This window comes from Chanodichthys erythropterus, chromosome 13, assembly GCF_024489055.1.
Source record: "Chanodichthys erythropterus isolate Z2021 chromosome 13, ASM2448905v1, whole genome shotgun sequence".
NCBI lineage: Eukaryota > Metazoa > Chordata > Actinopteri > Cypriniformes > Xenocyprididae > Chanodichthys > Chanodichthys erythropterus.
In genome coordinates, this window is record NC_090233.1 from 45,922,064 (window position 1) to 45,942,405 (window position 20,342).

Consider the following 20,342-nt stretch of genomic DNA (forward strand, 5'->3'; position numbering starts at 1 on the left):
GTAATGTTAGCAGAACATTCTTTCAAAGCTATCTGGTTTTTAATAATGTTCTCAAAACATTAGCACAAAAACATCATTGTACTTTGTTCACGGAACATTTTAGTTGGATGTTTATCTATTTTTCTAATGTTATAGCTAGTTGTTACTTTTGAATTGTCTCTGTACATTTTGAAACATTTCTATAATGTTTGCAAAATGATAAAAAGGAATGCTCACGTAACGTTTGCATAACCAAGAAAAAAAGTTTATAAAACGTTCAGAGAACATTCAATAATACATCTAAACTTGACTTAACTTAAAGGGATAGTTCACCCAAAAATGAAAATTCTGCCATCATTTACTAACACTGTTGTTCCAAACCTGTGTCAGCTTGTTTCTTCTGTTCAGCACAAAAGAAGATATTTTGAAGAATGTTGGCAACCAAACCAACCAAACAGTTTTCCTACTACGGTAGGCAAAGCCCCTTTCACACATACAGTCTTTACCGTTAAGAGATCATGTGTGAACAGGACCTTTTCAAAAATACCGGTAAATTGGTTATGGCAATACCAGTAAGGGAAGTTGTACCATTATCAGTGAATTACCGGAAATGTGCTCGGTGTGAAAGCAGAATGACGAATACCGGTATGAATACGTTTAAATTAAGGACGTGCTGACGCAAGAAGTCTGCTTTGGGCCAATTCATAAAATTACTATGTAGTTGACGTGATTACTCCACGCTCTTTACATAAGCTTTTTAATAGTTTTTCTATGTAAATATACGCAGATTTTCTGTGTCGAGACCCAGCTTTCTTTTCCATTTATCAGCGCTGCAGCTCTGCAGTCGGATACTATTATGTGCATCTCGTGTTTTTTTAAGAGCAAAAATGCGCTCCATGTCAAAAAATGTCAAATTGAACAGATAGTGAAACTAAAGTGCTTCTCCTCATGCAGGAGGATGAAGAAAACAGCACAGCATTTAAAGATCAGCATATTTGTGTATTTAAAAAGTCATAAAGTCATTCTGGTAATTTTACGGGAATTCACCGGGATTGCTGTGTGAAAGGGGCTAATGGCTACCGTCAACTGTTACCAACATTCTTCAAAATATCTTCATGTGTTCAACAGAAGAAAGAAACTCATACAAGTTTGGAACGACATGAAGTTGAGTAATTGATGACAGAATCTTCATTTGTGGGTGAACTATCCCTTTAATGGAAACATTAGTAAAACATATTTTTGTTAGCTGGGATATTAGTCACTTATTTCATAACTGTATGTTTGGTGTTATGTTTAATTTCCACAGTCATTTATTAAATTTACAAACAAATTGTTTTTATTAACTAGTCCTATGTAATGAGTGTCAAAAACTTGCTTGTAAGTTTTGAATCAGACACAGTTACACTGTAGATCACCACAATGACAGTATTAAATGGGAGCTAAATCTCTTCTGAACAACCATCTGTATAGGTTTGATTCCCATTCAAATGCACACATACTGGCAAAATATAGCCTACCAATGCATGTGAATGCACTCTAAGTTGCCTTGGGTAATAGTGTCTGCCAAATGCATATGTAAATGATTGTAATGATGACAGAATTATGAGAATGACAACAATTGATATTATGTGAGTGGTAATCAGTGAATGCTAATGTGATAGTGTTTTCCTATGTTAACTTCTGGAGCTCATCTGGCATAGCATGAAGTAGGGAGCACACAAACCAATGAAAATGTTACTTAGATGTTACTTTGCTAAAAGTGTCTGATCAATGTATAAAATATAAAGCCAAAACCATATCAAAACTTGTTGTTGTTGTTGTTGTTGTAAGTTATAAAATCTCTCTTTTGGAGATGAAGTCACTTTACATGAAATCCTGATAAGGTTCTCGTCACCCATGGATGGAAGTTCTCTCCACTCTGTCTGACTTCATTGATTCCAGTGCAAGTGGTCGATCAACCTACCTGTGCTCTCGGTTTCTCTCTCTCTTGCACTATATCAATACTCTCATCTACTTTCCTATCGATCAACTCTCCATCCTCTTTCTCTCCATCGTGAAGTGGCCTCACCATAATGCTAATTTTGTGACAGATTTACAATAAATCTGAGGTTATTATTTAACTGTTCCATCTTTGGCGTTTTCTGTGATTTACTGTTGAAGTGGGAAGGAAGAGTTATTGTCGACGCAGATGTCTCACGTCGAACTAGAAGGTAAGCCTGGTCGTAACTCACTAGCCGAGTGTCTAGTTAGTCAATCACTTGTTCTGTAATCACAAATGCTGCCAGATATTACATGAATGATGAGTGGCAATAAAAGATCTTGCGTTTTTCTGTACCGGGGTCTTAAGTGTTATTGGCTGAGGCCACTTTGTCCCAGGAGAGCTAGAGTGTGAAACACAATCCACTGATACTGCCTCATTGGTTCTGACGCTCCTGCCACTGTAATATGTTGGTATGGTAGTTGTATTTCTATGTGTTTGAGTGTGAATGTAGCAGACTGTAGCGACATCAATTTGTGACAAACAGGACCATGAACATTATCCATCCATCCAACCAACCATTTGCAGAAATCGCAACGTTAAATATTTCGTTTCATAACTCTAAGCAGCATTCAAAAAGTGCTGATAAACAACCTCATAGCATCTTATATTCCTTTATTTGGACTGGACAAACATAAAACTGAAACTAACCTCGAGTAGGAACTCAAACGTGTCGTATACGAGCGCTGCTGAGCCATATGACGAAAGTTGTACTCAGGGCTAAAAGGCTCAAAAATGAGGAAAGATTGTAATAGTCGTGTTGATCGTTCAGTGATTCTTTCTGCATGTTACATATTTACGCCAAAAGGAGGCGACAGGTGACTGTATTTATTAGTGAATCATCGAGTCATTTAGTCAATGATTTGTTCAAAATTACTGATTCATTCGTTCGAAATTACTGATTCATTCGGAAAAGAAATGAAGCTTGTGTTGCTAGGAGACCAGTGACGGTTAAACGCTTTAAACTAATTTCGTTGAAGGAGCAAAGCACACGAACTAACCTCCGATATTGTATCCAAAATGTAAGTAACTCAATATAAACTTATTGTTTATGGAAATTTTGTATAAAAAATACCACACGCAAGCATGGTATTTGTCTTAAAGGGTTAATTCACCCAAAAATGAAAACCCTCATGCCGTTCCACAACCGTAAGACCTTCGTTAATCTTCACAACACAAATTAAGATATTTTTGTTGAAATTCAGCAATGGCATTTCCTCTCTCAAGATCCATTAATCTACTAAAAACATATTTAAATCAGTTCATGTGAGTACAGTGGTTCAATATTAATATTATAAAGCCACGAGAATATTTTTGGTGCGCCAAAAAACAAAACACAACAACGACTTATATAGTGATGGCCGATTTCAAAACACTGCTTCATGAAGCTTCCGAGCGTTATGAATCTTTTGTGTGAATCAGCGTTTCAGAGCGCCAAAGTCACGTGATTTCAGCAGTTTGGTGGTTTGACACGCGATCCAAATCATGATTCGACACAAAAGATTCACAACACTCTGAAGCTTCCTGAAGCAGTGTTGTGAAATCGGCCATCACTAAATACGTCATTATTTTGTTTTTTTGGTGCACCAAAAATATTCTCGTTGCTTTATAATATTAATATTGAACCACTGTACTCACATGAACTGATTTAAATGTTTTTAGTGCATTAATGTATCTTGAGAGAGGAAATGTCATTGCTGCTAACAAAATATCTTAATTTGTGTTCTGAAGATGAAAGAAGGTCTTACGGGTATGGAACGACATGAGGGTGAGTAATAAATGACATTATTTTCATTTTTGGGTGAACTAACCCTTTAACATTGCTCGTGTGGTATCACATAAGATGTAATATTAGCCTTAGTTTCTTATCCTTGACAACTTTTGATGCCATTAAAATGCTCAGTGTCTTGATGCTTTCTTCCATTAATAGACAAAATGCAATGTGCAGGTTTATTGGCTTTGCATTGATGGCCATACACTTGAATGATGTTAGGATTTTCTTTAGTGATAGAGATAAGGATAGATAAAGTGCTGTTTGTCAAAGTTTGAAAAGTTTTTCGACTGCTTTCAGCATGTTCACAACCAAGAGATCAAGCATGACAGCTTTATTGCTGCTTCATTGATATATGAGGCCAGAATAATTACACAATAGCAGGCTGACACTATTGATCACACTATTGATAAAATCATATTTTAATGTAAAGCTCTGTTCCCTGAACACACAAACAAACAGCCAGGTGGGAAGTCTTTAGAGAGTAGCTGATCTGTTTTAATAAGAGACAAAACATCACACATGCTCATATACAAAATTCATACAAATCATTTAGGCTAGATGTATCAAACAATATGCTGATATGAAATGCTGCAGAAAAGAAAAGAAAAAAAGAAAAAGAAAAACCCCTTCCAAAGAACTAGAAGAGAGATGAACAGCACTTTATATCATATAGGAGGACAGTGATGATGACTCTGTCTGGTCTGATGATGATTTGTACTCTTACTACTGGCAGAATGCAGGGCCCTTACAGAAGATGACGTTCTTTAAATGTCCCGTATGACATAATATGACGAGAGGAAATAGCATTAATAACAGTCACCCAGAAGGTGTGTGAAAAAGGGGGAAGAGTGTACTTAGACTTAAGTTACATCCACCCTGTGTCCTATTTCAAATGTCAGTCATCAAACCAATATTTGGGTTTGTTGTATTAACTTTTTGTTTGACTTTTCCCACAGTGCTTCATATATTTTCATTCTTTCACCACTGAATTTGGTTGCTGAAGTCCAAGTGCAACATATAGTAAAAATTAAACAGGATTTGTGTGTGACATTGAAAGGCATGAGGTAAAATGTATTGATGCGTATGGTTTTCCGAATTATCACCCTTTGATCCACACCTAGAAAAACATTAAGCTTACATAAAAAGGAAAGACCAAATTTATTACTGTATGAGGGAACAAAAATAGTTCTTACGACTCGTTAAAATGAGCAGCACTAGACCGTGTTTCCGTTTTGGCAAAGAGTTCAAAGCACATCTCTCATTCTTTTTTTTTTCCATTTCAGCCAGACCCTGAGCCACTGGGGTGCAGTTTCACAAAGATCATACCACTGAGTGGTTTTCATATTTAAGGGCCAAAGATCCACAAATGTTCTTGGCTGTGGTATTCAGTGACAAAACATCCCAGTTTTAGCTGTGAATATGTGGCTTCTCTGATAGCAGATCAAATGTACCTTTTGGACACATTATGGAATGCCAAAAATCCAGTGTGTTTTAATCAAAATGAATTTACCTAATTAAACCAGACCAAGTATGCAATAACTTTAACTAGTTATGGGGGCAGGTAGAAATGATGAGACATGCAGTCGCTTCTGAATCAGATGCCAAGTAAAATAGAGTTTTGCTTTTATATGACCAATTGAATGAACAGAGTCTGCTTTAGGAGACTATCCACCCTTTTAACTTTGCCGTCTGCTTGCGTAGTACTGCTGTTACGATGGATTACACAGAGAATTAAATGAGTGATTACTTTTAAATATGCTGTGATATGGTATGCTTAGAATGATGTAATTGCATAGGCTAATATATTAGGGAACTTGGAAAGTGAGCTTCATACACACACACACACACACACACACATACAAAATGAAAAAACAACTGTTCTTCAAAAGCACAGTTGTTGGTACCCAGACAAAAGCTGTTATTTCACCTAAGCAAAGGAGCGGCGATTCCCTGTGACAGCGTGATGGATATAAGTAAGCTACGTATTTACAGAAGCTGATTGCATTTGAAAAAGAAAGAGTTTTCCACCCATCCTTCCTCTTATCTCTAGTCATAAATCACCCCTGCTGGCCTGCATAAATGGGGCTCTTCATAAACTTGGCACAAGCAATTCCATTTTAACCTTTACATGTGGCACTGGTCATACACTCTAAATGCAGACTGTGACCCTCATGACCTTGGCCATTCATATTTAATAGTCATTAAAAGCCGGTGGCAATCTAGACAACAAAAACAACATCTACTGCATGACAACTAAAATGATCATTAATGTGTTTTCCATGAGACATGTTCATAGTTAAGATATGCATAAAGATGAGCAGTTCAGCATGTGCGCTGCCCGCATCTTTCCATTTCATCGAATGCTCCATAATCAGTCTTATGGCCATGCTAACCTTTGACTTGAGTCCCCACTGTAAAGGCTTTGCTCTTTGCCCCTAGTCCATTAGACCTGGCTGAAGTATACCTTTATAATTGCCACAGCGACCATCAAATGAACATATGAAAGCATAGTGGGGATGGGTAGAGGAGTCTGGCTGCTAACCTTTTGGCCTCTGGGTCAACATGTGTACCAGATGCTTTTGTCGAGACAGTTCATTCTGCCTCTGTATGGGTCCGCATGTCAGGATTATTGATGGACCCCCGACAAATATTTTATAGTTTGTGTTCGACCTTTGACGTCGTTGGAGCAAAATGACAGCAGACTATGTGTCACCACTGCAAACTACATCAGAATAAATGCTGCAGTGGTTGAATGAACTCGGTGTACAGTTTTAGCGTTTCTATGATCAGAGATCTGTGCTTGTTTTGTATATTTTAATTTGGCTTCGAAGTATTGAGTTAATAGATGTTTGGTTGCATTTTCTGACCCTTGTAAAAGGTCTTCTTAGTTGTTGTTATTTTGTTTAATGTTACCAAAGGACCCTGTATAGCGTTATGGATCATGAATACAGTTTTCTATAACCTGTCCCCTTAAAGAGTGACTCAGTGCCAACATCAAAGGCTTCACAAATGCTCAAGTTTCTGCACTTTACAGATATACATAACAAACCATGACAAATGGATTGTGCCTTGACTTGCTTGTTTGGTTCTACACGGCTCAAAGGTGTTGCTGTGTTTCCGTTCCATTTGTTCTTTTTGTTTTTCTTCTGCATGAAATATTGTTGTGTGTATCAACAGTAGTCCAACACTTTGTCCACATTATGTGTTGTAGCTTGACGCTAACTTGCTATACTTTGCTCTGGCTATCTCAGAACACCAGGCATTCACAAAAGAGAAAAAGAACAACAAAATCCCCCAGCTAGCCACCCCTTTAGCACCGTTAGCCTCTTCATAACACAGACTCAGGCTTATGTTGAAGCACTGTGATTAAGATAAGCCAAACCGCAGCTGGACAATTACCTGACAACTAACCTTTTCTGGAGCCACTTAAGGATGTAAGGACCCCTGAGAACTGTTGTTTTTCTGAGAGGAACACAGCTCTTGACAGCAAGGAGCCTGGGAAGAGGCTAGCAAAGAGTTAGTATCATAGCTGAGATTACCTAATTCCACCCACAGCATCAGTGTTGAAGGACTTTGTTTCTAGACAGAGCTGAAAGGGCATTAGGATTGATTTGGTCTGTGGGAAAAAAAAGTCTGTTGAGTGTTTACACTGCAGTGCCTTCAGTGGACAGTAAATGATTCTGCTCATACAAACAGAGATGGGGAACTCAAAACTGAAAGAGTATATCTTTAAAAAAAAATGGTAAATGGGAAAGGATGAGTGTATTCATAACAAAATTTTATGAAATCTGGTATAACTGAAATGTACTTTTTTCTCTTTTAAAACTAGATCGCGTTACGATCACATTGTGCGTGCAAGGTGTCGAATTGGTCATTCAAGACTTGATGGGAAAAGAACCACCGTAATTTAATCTGTGTAAGACTTTATTGTCTTCTAAACATAAATTACTGGACTACACTGCATTTAAAGGTGCCCTAGATTCAAAAATTGAATTTACCTTGGCATAGTTGAATAACAAGAGTTCAGTACTTACATATATTGAGTCTCAAACTCCATTGTTTCCTCCTCCTTATATAAATCTAATTTGTTTAAACGACCTCCGAAGAGCAGGCAAATCACAACATAACACCGACTGTTACATAACAGTCGGGGTGTACGCCCCCAATATTTGCATATGCCAGCCCATGTTCAATGCATTACACAAGGGCAGCCAGTATTAACGTCTGGATCTGTGCACAGCTGAATCATCAGACTAGGTAAGCAAGCAAGGACAATAGCGAAAAATGGCAGATGGAGCAATAATAACTGACATGATATCATGATATTTTTAGTGATGTTTGTAAATTGTCTTTATAAATGTTTCGTTAGCATGTTGCTAATGTACTGTTAAATGTGGTTAAAGTTACCATCGTTTCTATCTGTATTCACAGAGACAAGACTGTAGTTATTTTCATTTTTTAAACACTTGCAGTCTGTATAATTCATAAACACAACTTCATTCTTTATAAATCTCTCCAACAATGTGTAATGTTAGCTTTAGCCACGGAGCACTATCAAACTCATTCAGAATCAAATGTATACATCAAAATAAACACTGTACTTACACGATTAGACATGTTGCATGACGAACGCTTTGTAAAGATCCATTTTAAGGGTTATATTAGCTGTGTGAACTTTGTTTATGGTGTTTAAGGCAAGCGCGCGCTCTTGGGGCGTGGAGCACGAGATTTAAAGGGGCCGCATACCCTGAATCGGCGCATTTATAATGATAGGCAGTTAAAAATTAATTTAAAAAAAAACTATGGGGTATTTTGAGCTGAAATTTCACAGACACATTCAGGGGACACTTAAGACTTATATTACATCTTTTGAAAACATGTTCTTCGACACCTTTAATATCACTAGTCAAAGGTTTTATTTTAAAAAAAAAAGAATGGATGCTTTTAAAAAAAATGTTTTAGAATTTGTCAAATATCAAATTGAAATATTTTTATTTTGTTCTTAAATGACTCTATTGTTTGCTTTATAAACTATTCTGTCCTTACCATGGTATAAGAAAGAAGAAGAAAAAAAGAAAGCGAGACAAAGAGAAACTAGTCTGTAATATCACAGGCTTATTTTTATGTAGCTCACAATGGTCATGGGTTTGGTTCTCAGGGAAAGCAAAAACTGATAAAAATGTAAATGTGTACCTTGAAGGCAATGTTAGTCGTTTTGGATAAAAGTGTTTGCCAAATGCATACATATAAATGTTACAAAGCAATGCATTTTCACTTGAAAATATTCAAACACAGGCCATTTTAGCTGGGGTGATGTAATATCAGTTACCTGTTTTATAAAGAGAATTACGGCACTCATGATCATGTGAGCCAAACCTAAAGTGACCATTTCAATCTGTAATTGCCTACTGTTAATGTGAAGTATTGCACTCAGACAGAACATTTCTAAACTAATGATTTGGAATCACCTCTTGACTGAGGATGCACATCAGCTCTGACTGTACATTTTGTTTAATATTTGTGTGTGTGTGTGTGTGTGTGTGTGTGTGTGTGTGTGTGTGTGTGTGTGTGTGTGTGTGTGTGTGTGTGTGTGTGTGTGTTTCTTATGTATTATGTGTTCCAGGCCCTTCAGAGTCCACATATAGGGTCCTGGCCAGAGCTCCACACACTCTCTCATCCTCTGCCCAGGCCTGCAACATCACAACAACAGCCCCTGAGCTAGCAAACAGTCAGGGGTGAGTGTTTATAGGCTACATTTGTTAGGCTTCTCACTGTGGTGCTTAAATATGATATCCATGTGTTCAACTAATGCACAGAAACTGTTGCTTGGCAGGATGGTGTTGTAAACATCTCTGAGGTCACTCGTTCCTGTGATTGGCCGAGGCAAAGCGCATATAACCTGCACAGCCAGACAGTCGGTCATTACCAATCCATTCTGAGCTGTGAGTGGGGGATGTAAGTATTCAAGACTTATGGCTTTGTTCAAGTGGAGCGCGAGCTTTCTCCTGGGGTTAATGCCCGCTGTGAATGTGGCTGTCAGAATCGAGCTTCTCTCTGGTTTACGCTCGTGAGGCAAAGTCAGGGGTTATTTGCTGCTATTTTTACAAGAAACGGGTTGATTTGTCTTAGGCCATTACCGTCTATTATGGCCGGGAGTCTCCGGGAAGGAGGTGGGAAGCAGCAAACGCTGGCATTCTGCCTAAAGAGAAATCAATGAAACAAATTAATCCTTCGCAGGCCGCACTGACACAGTAATCCATCATTCAGGGGTGCTTTTACACACCGAATCAGGGAGCCAGGGCTGAGGGAGAGAGCCCCAAGGGATCGCTCGCTCGCACACACAGGCACACACATACACACAAGGCAAGACATGAACAGTGTGGTGGCACCCGCCACACAGCTGCAATCCCGCAGCCCAATGTCTAAAGGGAAAGAGATGAAAGACGTAGCATTTTATAATGGTCATTGCACGGAACATGTTCCAAGGTCACGTCATAGTCGACTGTCTGTGGTGTTTACCATTTCTTGATTATCGGCGACACCACCTAAATGCCAGTAAAGAAGGCACTGACAGACATGGTACATGAAGGAGAACTGAAAAGTAGAGAAAGAATACGACAGAGGGGCATTGAGATTTCTTTTCCACCCACCACATCATGTGGTGTCGCTTTGTTCAGAAAGCTAAACATTCACTCACATTGTTCCAGCTATCAGGCACTGTGATGCAGGAGTGCATTTCTTTGGAGACCTGCTTCCTGAAGCAGAGCAAGTGTCATCATCAACAAAATAAGGAAAATGATAGAGGAAAAATAAACACTGTTATAACCACATGTAAAGATTAACATTATGTATAACCTCATCTTCCAGCCCCAAATCTCTAAATCAGCCCAAAAAATATCTAAAACTAAAAATACTGTGATATGTGCATATGTGGCATTGTGGAGTAACTAACCAATAAGAGAGCAACTTCTATGATAGCACATGATAGGGTCATGTGATCTGCTCTGGGAAACATCTCTGTCCTTTGAGAGCTGTACACAGTAATACTCCAGATAAAGCATATGATTTCAGACAAAGAGAAACACAGGCAATGAGAAACAGAAGAAAAGATGTTAATATGCACATATGCAAAGTAATTTATTTGGAGGCATTCAAATATATCAAACTTCAACATCATATACATTCTGCATATAAAAAAATACATAGAGAATTACTGCTCTGCATTTAGTCTTTACATTATAGGATGGCATCTCTAAATGTATCAGTTGTTGTGTACTTGTGGTGCTGCTACACAAGTAAACCCCAGGGAGTGGGGAACATAAATAAGGCAGAACAAGCTCTTCAAAGTAATGAGGGGATGACACTTACCTTTAAACTTTTTCTTATAGATGATTAGCAATATGGGGATATTTCAGGATAAGAGGAAGGAGGTAAAAAAAAAAAAACAACAACAACAAAAAAAAAACTGAATATATAGCAAATTAATATATTTTGTGATTGTGGGATGAGGTGGCATAAGTTACATATTTTATTTCCATGTTTATTAAATAGTAAAATATACCTCATAGAATAAAAAAAAATGCCTCTCATCTCCCCAGGACAAAATCGCCACTGCCCCTAATGCCAAACACATACAATTGTAAAATCATATTGTTTGTGATCCGCAGAGAAAGCTCTCTTGCAAACCTTCATAATCATTTAAAACAGAAAACATGTGGTTTAAAATCAAATAAATCCAGCAAATTAGGAACATATGTTGACTGGTGAGTAGTTTGTTTCATCAGTCAATTGATAATAGCTCAATAAACACATTGGCAGATAGGGTTCACCGCATATGTTGTAACTGACAACCCTGTCCATGTAATAAAAGATGAAATCTGACACTTTCATGGCTAAAAACATAATTGTGTTTTCAGACATAGAAAACATCAGACTTCAGAATGGTATGATACAGAATGAGATGATCCTTAATATTGCATGCATGTGTCATAATAAAGGAGTGGATCTCACATATATGTAAAAAGAGTCTGGATGTTTACGAGCATTACAATACAATTACTAGATCTATTTATATGGGTTGCTTTGTTCATTGTCCCATTTTTCCCGTGATTAGCTATACTGCAAAAACAAAAAAATGTTGGTTATCATGTAACCACAAATTTGTTTCAAGTGGAAACATAAATTGGTAAAAAAATATTCATTTGACTAAACCTGATGACATTATATATATATATATATATATATATATATATATATATATATATATATATATATATTTATATATATATATATATATATATATATATATATATATATACACTACTATTGAAAATGCAACTGTTTTAGTCATATAGCTTATAATTAATCATGTAAACTAGTTTCCTTTTCCTGTAATCCTTTTCATACAAACTTACACAGAAAATGTGTATACAAAATTGCATTATCTCTCATTCTTAATTTGTCATCTTTTGTATCTCTATCTTTCTGTTTTGTTTTTCAGTCCCTCCTTTCCCTTTCCCTTTTGTCTCTTGCTTATATGATGTGCCTAATTTTGTGCTCAGAGGTCAGGGAGTTTACTGTTGACTGGAATTTAAGATCTGCAGGATGTTCAATTCACTGAAGGAAAACATACACAGCTTTCCATGCAGGAAGTCCCTCACTAACTGCTGTCCTAACCATGGGGTGGAGAGGCACATTTAGAGTGCCACAGCTGTCTGTAATCGGTCCTCTTTCACTTTGGAAAACATGCTTTTTCACAGATTTTTAAATAAGAGCTCTGGTAACCTCTGGTGACTATACTGATCAAAAGTTGGTGTTTTATGAGGTGAAGAGATTGCTTTGAGGAATGTATGTTCAGGAATCATGGCTGCATTCTTTTCCTTTGCTGACAGATAGAACTGATACTCAAGAGTGTGACGTGTAAACAGAGATGCAGGTGCTGTTTTTACAGTCTAAGTGTGTATGTTTAAGCACAATCAAACCATGATCATGTGTTTTTCCACCTAAACCCTGCGGATATCTCAGCTGCCCATCTTTGAGAATCTGAAAAAGAAACACAGAAAAAAGGGGGGAAAAAAAAGATTATGCTTATTGAGAGTGTGCAATTGTCCTGTTTAGCTGAAAGTTTACAGCTCACTTTCTTCAAAAAGAAGCAGAGAGAGTCAAATTCAAAGGTTATATGTCTATTGACTTCATGGAGTGATTACTAGGAAATGTAGTAGATACAAACTATCTATTACTATGCTTATTGACATATTCTGATAAAAAGGGACAAAAAGAGTGAAAAAAGAGAGGCAAAGGAAAATAGAGGGACAAATTGTTATTTGGTGACCAAACTGCCTTATCTTTCCTATTGCATTGCCTTTGACATGGAAGTGGACATGGCAGTAGCGGTGTTCAAGTTTATTCATCAAAAACATGATGATAGAAATGATGAGGAAATGTCTTGCTTTGTGACAGGAAACACATAATATAGGCAAATCATGAATGCTGTTCTTGATCTGATTCCTGTATCAGGTTTTGTTATTTAAATCCATAGTGAAAGGCCCGAGCTGGATCTGCTGTGACTGAGGATGCTTGACATTGTTGAACATATGACTGAAGGCTACTAGAAGTGAGACTAAACAGATTACCCGTACGATATGCATTGTTTACATACACTACACCACACCCTATACAATTATTTCTGTAGTTCATTCTTAGTTATGAATCCTGACAAAACAAATACATCTTCAGCAAATCCGTGAATAGAGTCTGATGACTAAAGGGAGAAAATGTAAGTGACTTCTGTTCTGTTGTTTCATTATATTATGCAGATGATGTGATAAGAAAGCTATTATTGGTATGTTGATATATTTTTGTATGTTCACACTTTGTTTTATGAATCTGAGCACAGTTGAGCCAAATCTATTGGTCACAGGATAGATCATTGTGTAAGAGATAATACTGGTCATTTGTGACAAAACTTTTACTATAGGGAGCTAATGTTGCTCTTGACAAACATTTCCAGAAGTAAGATCATCAATGTACTTAAATATTTACTGTTCCATAAACTATACAAAAAATTGGCAGATGTAAAACTGTAAAAGCAGTTAACAATGCATATTAAAATAATAGAAATGGTGAACACGCAGGATAATACACTGACATGACTATGAGTCAAAAATAGTTAATAACCTGGAATAATCCCTTAATGTTGCAATACCTAATTTGCATACACCTGTACGCACATATTCTGTTTTCTCTGTTTATATTTTTTTCCTTGTAATGTATTTTGTATAATATATAAATGATCTAAGCTCATGTTAACGTGTAGATGCATATTCAAGGACAGAGCCAGTGCATCTCTGTCTGATTTTCCTCATGGATCTGTTTTCTCGCAGGTCATCAGGTGCCATCTTTTTTAGCTATTTAAGCAACTTTGCTCTTAAATAAAGACAAACCACATCATTCACTCTGAAGGTCTCCTGACTATACACAGCCGTTCTGGACGCTCATTGGGAAAAAGATTTCTGAACTCAGTGAGTCATCAATTTAGCTCCCTGTTGGAGCTCAAACAACCAGCTAGTATTTGCCTTAAAACCCTAATGTGACTAACTACTCAGCAAAGTGAAAATTACTCACAACCTAATTTCAATTATGACTCAGCATTGCTCCATAGAACTGTTGCTTTCACTTTATAAGGAGAAGTGGTGGAAGCTATTTTATTTATTTAGAAATGATACTGTAAAATATATAGCCTACATGTTGACACTTCAAGCTGCATGTTTGAAGGTATAAGGGAGATTACTTTTTTCTTTTTTTTTCTTTTTTAAGTTTACTTTAGAGTGAGTGTTTACTTATATAGTTTGGGGGCATTTGGAACACAGAGAAATGATTTATAAATAAAGCAAATGTAGCAAAAATTAGAAGTTAATGTTAATCTAGTAATAGTTTTTATAGTACCTAGTTAAATAAAAAACAATGTGGTATGACTCCTCATTTATAGTAAACATGCATGTTTGAGCTAAATATTGCTTCTGATCGTTTCGCATCTCCTGTCACTTCTATCACTAAACCTACCTGATATGTTTATCTGTGTGTGGCATATGTATAGTAATTATAGGAATATTAATAATATTTACCATTAGATAATGGTAAAACATTGTTTAATGAAATATAAAATGAAAATGATGTTGGAAAAGTCAGACATTGGGTGTCTTTATCTGCACTCCTCCTGCACGTGTACATTATCACCCAATTTAAAGCAATTAATCTCTTCTGTCTCCCAGCGTGGATGTGCCCAAGACAGACGAAATTCCAATTAAATTCCTGCTGCGGGTCGGTTTAAACAGACCATTATAAATACGCTAGGTGACTCTCTACCTCTCACAACAAAAGCTCTACCCCTCAAATACAGTCGCTTATCTTTGCTCTTCTCTGCAAGAATACTTCCGCTCGTGTTAAGCGGTGTGCTTTAGGCTTTGCACTTGCTCGGACATTCGTTGTAAAAACCATAACAAAACGCGATGGCAAAAGGTTTAAGCAGATCAAAGTAGGGTGGACATTTGGTTTCTGGGCCATCTCTGAGGGATTATAAATTATGGAGATGTAGGACAGTTTTTGTGTTAAATTCCTACAGAACTAACTCAACCCCTTGTTTCCTAAAACAAATAGCAGTGAACACCTTGCACTAATAACTTATAAAACAATAGGCTACTAATAGATCTGGATTTAAATATTTTAGAATGTTATTTATTTATTTATTCATGTATGTTACAGTAGGATATATGACTATCTTCAATAATAAAAACCATATTACCACAACGCCATACATACGACTAGGCTGGTTGCAGGCCGGTATCTTATCGTAAGTAGGCTAACTAACGTTCGTACGTTATTTTACAAACAAGCACATAGGCCTACACCTCTTGTTATTAGAACTTTTTGTGCATCGTTTACAGGAGTGGTCAGGTGCAAATGTGCTTAACTAAGGCCTTGACTTATCTCGAAGAGTTGGTCTCTTCAAAAGGAAAAGTGTGAAACTGCCAAAAGTAATTGCGCGTCATATTGTGCAGGTGTTGAAAAGTTATTAAATATTCCTTAATTTAGTCAAATAAAGGATCATGGCTTTGGTAGTAGCCTATAGTATTTTAGAAATATTGATGCTGACTTCATACTGTAGATGTTAATGAAAATATTGAACGATTAATTCATTTATAATATAGTACAGGAGCACATGTTGTTATCTGTTCTGACATCAGTAGCCTAACATAATTAAGAATATAGCTTCTCTCTCTTGCCATTGGGCTATTTATTTATGTTTATCAAAGAAGACCTGCACAAAGTTTGGCTATAGCGTGTCTGCAAGTAAATCCAGCTCTGTCACGTGACATGCGCGCACAGTTAGGGGCGCTTTCAATGCGATTTTACACTCTTTTATTCTCGGATGTAGTTTGCATTGATATACTTGCATTGACTACTAAAATGTCCCCTTGCCACCGATGAACTTAAAACAAGGAGAAAGATACGTTTACATCCATGCAAAGAAGCTAGAGTTGTAGCCTATAGGCCTTTACAAACGCTACGTTCTATTTTTTGAGGAAACGTAGAGATGAAGAAACCTGCTGCTTACCTGACGTTTTACTTTCTTCTGCTTTTGCTTCGGGAAATCAAGCCCTTGCTATCTTTATTAAATATTTCCCCATATGTTTGCTCAAACAAATGAAGTAACACGTAGACAAGTCGACACCTAGGCTACAGTTTTACTGTCATTACAAATATTTATTTTTAATGCATTATTTTAAGACCTTTATGAATCTTGTCTGTGCTGTTAAGTTCCTGCTTATTTCTACAGGGCCTAACGTCTGAAAATGGATCTAGCTGCTTAAGGATTTGCTGACAGCATACTATACGTGTACTTTAGTGTCATTGTTGTGGTTTTCATGCTTTTTGAGGGAATGTCAGAAGCATAAGTTAGCCTAATTATTGTGGGTCTGGGCTTGTTTTAACTGTTAACAGATTTATGATCTTGGTCTATGAGGCCATCCAAGGCAATTAGCACATAAGCTCTAAATAGATGAGGGTTTGTGAGCAATAAAGCCATTACCTCCAGCATAAACTGACAGTCTCTCTTACTAAACTCCTACCACAAGCTAACTAGAAAGAAAATTCTCCCCCGTTTTGGACAATTACAGTCAACGCTGTTTTATGATTAATTCGAAATTTGACAATGCATTTAGTTTTGTGGTCCACTTAGAAAAAAAAAAAAAAAAAAAAATATATATATATATATATATATATATATATATATATATATTTTCCTACCTGTTTTTCTTCATCCCCCGACGGCCACCGTAATCATAGGCCATCAACAGAGCCCCACACTGGCAGTTAGATGATTCGCCTGTTTCCGTGCTTTGTAAATGAAGAGATGTTAAAGAAAGTTTTTTTGTCTTTTTTTTTTTTTTTTTTTTTTTCAAAAAAATAAAAATCTACAGAGCTACAGTTGGTCAACTGACCAAAGACGTACAGTGACTCCTATGGTGTTTATGACGCCTACTAGGCAATATTCAGCAAAATGTTCAAATATCTGAACATCACGATATGGACAAAGCATGATGGAAGCGTTTGGCCTTAAACACAATTGGGGAATGCTAGGGTGATTTTGTGCGAAACATTAATGAGTACGTCTTTTAAATAGCTCATGCAGTAATAGTAAGTGGCGTAGTTTAAGATATTTTCCACAACTCTCCCCACTACCCTTTCCATTAAGAGCGATTAGATGATGTCCATTGAAAGTTGCTGATCCATAGAGAAAATGGCAGTGGATAAAAGGCGATTTCAAGTGACCTTCTCGTCCCTTTCACACCAATCTGAGCCCCCAAATAGTTAGGGATCAAATTGAACAAAAGCCCCCTCCTCATCCCTTTCAACCCACTACTACTCAAAGTGACAAAACCCACCATCGCATTAGAGAGGCAACGTTTTTAAAAACTGTGAGATTATCACAGAGAGCAAAATATTTCTATACCCAACTAGAACAAAATGTCTCTCTCAACATTATTTTTTTCTTCAATGCAACACTCATAACGTAGCTATATCTTTAAAACCATAGCATAAGCAAATGTTCCACAAATTGTTTATCACATGTACATTTTAACCACAACATGTTGTGTTACTTGCAAGGTATTGATCCTCTACTTTGCAGGAAGTTGCTTTGTTGATTACTTTTTTTACTCTGTATTTGTGCAAGTTTATATTTCTGTAATGCATATTTTTGCTATTAGTATATATGTCTATATATTTAAACCTACTTATTATACAATTTTAAATAAGTAATGATTGCATAAATTATAAAATTGCTCATGAAAGGCCTGGTATCAAACAACAGACAATTTAGATATGTCTTTAGTATAAATTATCCAGTAATTGTGATATACAAGCAATTCAGTTTCAAGGGAAGCTTTAGTGTATCTGTACTCAGGGAGAGATATAAACTACAAAACCTAACCATTAAGTGTGGTTAATGTTTTAGGTTCAGAAGTTTACTGTAAAAACTGTAATTGTAAGTAAACAAAAATTATACAATTTATTGTTTTCAATGGGACGTTGGTTAAATGTAACATCATATGTGTCTGATAAAATAAGGAAGGTGAAATATTTTATCCCTGCTGTGTCCTTAGAGTTTATGCCATCTAACCCGAGCGTATTTACATTCGTGCTCACTTGGTAGGAGGTCCGCATTTCGTGGGATTTTATTACTCGAGCAGCTCTTAGGGAGCATGCATTAGACTAAATGGTATATGTTGTTTATTGCTATTTAAAACGAGGTTGCACGGTCATTAAGAAATATAACACCATATTACAAATTGCATGAGGTGCTGTGAAACGATTAATTATCATCATTATTATTAATAATAATATTATTTTTTATCACACATCAAAACATCACAGCATTAAGAGGCATCTCTTCGACCATCATTGATTTCATAGGTAACATATCTCATAGTCATATGATTATGATTAGCTAATTTTATTTTATTATTTTATAATGATAATGTTGTCATGTGAAACATTGCAGCTAACTTTTTGAACATTGTTTTGCACTTTATTTTACTTACTTTTCATGAATAAAACGTTCATTACAATTCATGACTAACAAAAGCTTTTTGATGAGTACAAGGCCTAAAGTTTGTTATATATATATATATATATATATATATATATATATATATATATATATATATATATATATATATATATATATATATGATCCCCAAAAATAATAGTCATATATAGTGAAATGTGCTCCCTGTCTTTAATTGTGCTATAATTGCTGATGATGTTGATACCTAATTTAATGAAAGTCCTGAGAAAATAATCATTTGAGGCAGACATATGCTACTTTTATATATTACTTTTATACTTCTTTCATTAGTTTTTTTTTTTTTTTTTTTTTTTTTTGGTTCTTCTTAAAATTGTTTAAATGTTTATGTACGCGCGTCAGCTCTACTTTATTCTGAACATGTCTATCGTATAATCGTCCTTTTAATCCGTTGACATTATCACTTAGACAAACAGACTGCTATCGATCTTCCCATTACGAGATCATACAAGACGAATAACACAGGTGAAAAGGCGTTTCTTAAAGTCAAACGTTCAGTCATGTTCAGCATCACCACAACGTTATTTTTTTTTCTTAAGATTAAGTAGGCTAGTGCAAGTGATCGATAGAATTCTGTCCACCGATCTCTCGTAGTCTATATCTGCATTGCTTTCACCTGACAGTCTCACGTTTTTAATTTGATAGGTATCTGAGGTTTTAGTTTGATACAAGTTTGCGTACATTGCGAGATATTTATATGAATTTCATCTAATACTGGGATTGCATAAAGTGAAAAAGTACTTGCCTTTCAAAACTGAGAAACCGCCGATCCCAAAGTGATACCCGCCAGTCGCTGGGCGCTCGCACTTTGAATGTCCAAGTGTCCACTTTACCATTTCTTCAATACTGTTTTCATGCGTGCCTTGTGTTCCCATTCGCTGTCCCTCTCCCTCTCTCCCCTCTCGCTCTCTTCCCTGTCTGTGGAGTAAAACCTTGATGGTACACTTAAAGAAGTTTCTCTTTGTTCCTTTTAATCTTATTCGTTTCACCTTTGCAAAGAACAGAGGACAGCAGCGTGCGTTTCTGCGGATCGGTGTGAGGAGAGACGGAGGAAGCTCCGCGGTCGAGTTGAAAATAGGCTACCTATTTGTAAGGGTTTCGTAAACGGACTGATGTCGATGTTTGCCTCCTCTTAACTTCTATCGCACAGTTTTTGACTTTTGATGCAGAGTTCATAAGAAAGTTCTGGTGAAAGTGTTTGTCATTATAAAAGCTACTAAGAGGTTTATTTAGTACTTAATTTTATTTTAAACATCTCGGTTCTGTCAACTAGCAGGAGACCAAAACTTGTTTCTCCGCAAAAACAAATTATTTCTAAGTACTGGCATTGCTAAATAAAACAGGCTTAATGTTAATCAAGTTGCACTAGATCATGATCAAAGTAAGACTTTGAAATCATATGTGTC

At 36.4% G+C, this 20,342-nt stretch overlaps 2 long non-coding RNA genes across 2 annotated transcripts; both read right to left on the reverse strand.

Moving 5' to 3' along the window:
• Positions 1-9,296: 9,296 nt before the first annotated feature.
• Positions 9,297-12,005, reverse strand: LOC137034364 (uncharacterized). The gene is made up of 5 exons (XR_010896930.1): positions 10,744-12,005; positions 10,489-10,546; positions 10,311-10,385; positions 10,075-10,213; positions 9,297-9,990 (listed from the first exon to the last, which is right to left on the reverse strand). It is a non-coding gene; the product is annotated as an uncharacterized lncRNA (long non-coding RNA).
• A 112-nt stretch (positions 12,006-12,117) lies between these two features.
• LOC137034365 (uncharacterized) lies at positions 12,118-20,342 on the reverse strand. The gene is made up of 3 exons (XR_010896931.1): positions 19,682-20,342; positions 17,097-17,186; positions 12,118-12,833 (listed from the first exon to the last, which is right to left on the reverse strand). It is a non-coding gene; the product is annotated as an uncharacterized lncRNA (long non-coding RNA).